Genomic DNA, 2,070 nt, shown 5'->3' with positions numbered 1-2,070 from the left:
GGTAATGTATAATGATATTTTGTTGCTTTGTCATTAGAAAATCTGCATATACCACTCCCTTATTTCTCGTGGGGTAATAAGAATTCGAGTTTGCATAGATTTTGTGCAAAACGTGCTATAGGGCTGATTGCCTGTAGGGATGCTGCAACAGTAGTAGTGGCACGTCAATACTTTGTTGCATATATGATATCAAAAGGATGCAAGGAGCTCTTTGAAGTAGCCTGGTTCCCTCTCTTGTACTGGTGGTGATGTTCTTCAGGTTCAAGGAGGAAACTGGAGTAAGTGAGCCTTTGCAAACACTAGTATTAATTACGCCAGTAGTGAAGTGAAGGTAGTCAGTCATTCAGCTTGCCTGTGCAAGATGTGTACTTCCATACACAGGTCTTACGTGTTAGCTTATACTTGATCAAAAACATTTCATGTAACACCTAATTCCTACCTAAAGAGGAATGTAAGTGTTGCTGCTTTTCTTCTAGAGCCATTAGGTTTTATTAGCAACCTGCAGAGCAAATGCTAAGTACCAGTGTATTCCTCTCATATTAACTCGTGCATATGGGCTGCATTGCTTTGTAGTATTTCCATTGCCATGGAACAGCAGCTTAGCAGGCAGAAGACAAGGTGAGCTGTGTTCTCATCATATCACAGCTTTTCCTTGAAGTAGTGGTGACTATTTCAGTTTACAGGACTTTTCCCTTATTCAGTCTCAGCAAATCAGTAAACTAGCAGCAGAGGGTTGTAAGCCACTGCAACTGTCAAACAGCCGTGAACTTCATGAAATCGTAGAGGGATATGGATGTTCAGGGCTGTGTGGATGCAGGATTTCTCTTCACTTTTCAGCTTTGGGTATGAGACATTACAAGTGTGCTGGGACATCATTTATTAAAAGTGAGCTAGAGTCATAAACATGGTCACTTGGTTAGTTCTGTTTGAGTTGAGGCTACAGCACCAACAAAGTATTCTGGGGGCAGTACTAGGGGAAAAGAAAGGAGGAGATTGAAATGAAAGTGATGCTAATGAAGTCTGCAAGAGCTACATAAAAAAGATGTTTTGAAAATACCTTCACAGATACTTTATTTCACTTTAACTACTACTAAGCCTTTATAGCAAAATCATCACCTGCCTTTTTGTTCCAAATAACAGTTCTGTAAATAAGTGTGTGACTAAAAGATTAGGCAGTCTAGCTTCCTTCACATTGAAGATGGATATACATTGAAGGCAGCAAGCTGTTACATTGGCTTCAGTCTGCTCTTTCTAAAATTCTCTTCTGTGATTACTGAATGAAAAAAAAAAAAAGCGCCAGGATGAAGTTTTATCACTTACATTGCTTCAGAATATCCAAGTCTGTTTCAGAAGATGCCAGTAAGAATAAACCATTAGAAGTAAAAAAAAAAAAAAAAGATTCAAACTCTATCTTTTAATAATGCTATGTTGTGTTCCTAATGTTCCTAACCAAGTATTAAACTCTGAGAAAAATGCATCTGGGATAGGAAGGCAAAAGGTCTATTAAACCTACCAGCTTCATCAAGGTCCATGACTCGTGACTTTACTTGAACACCTTCCTCAACCTGCAATATGGAATTCCTCTGGATATCAAAGAAATTCAACCTATCCTCAGTGTCTGTTTCTTCCTGAATTTCAGTACTCGGGGGGGAAAAAATAGGAAAGAGGAATTGATACAAAAGCATTAACTGCAAAGCAGAACAAGCCATATCCACTAGTGCCAGAATATCCTTGAGGGGGGGATATTTTGTTACACCAAACATGACTAGTTATATTTGCCAAATGTAAGGTAAAGATTTTGTAAGCCTTTCCTAAAGGAGCATCCTTTCTTCCTGTAGCATATGGTTTTCAGGTTTTCTGTATATTGAGTTAACTGAGATGCCACATTTTCTTACATGGGAAGTTTGCCAAGGAAGTTATTCCCTTTGGTGCATTCAAAGGGAATGACAGTTCTGGTTGCTGCCATGAAAGGCTGCATCTCCTATAAATTTAAAATGCATCAGTTATGGTATAGAAAGGAGTTAAAACACTGAATCTGGAATAATTTTCTTTGGTGCTGTCAAACGTACC

The sequence above is a fragment of the Chiroxiphia lanceolata genome, chromosome 1, assembly GCF_009829145.1.
Source record: "Chiroxiphia lanceolata isolate bChiLan1 chromosome 1, bChiLan1.pri, whole genome shotgun sequence".
NCBI lineage: Eukaryota > Metazoa > Chordata > Aves > Passeriformes > Pipridae > Chiroxiphia > Chiroxiphia lanceolata.
Note: the sequence above shows the minus strand (reverse complement) of the source record.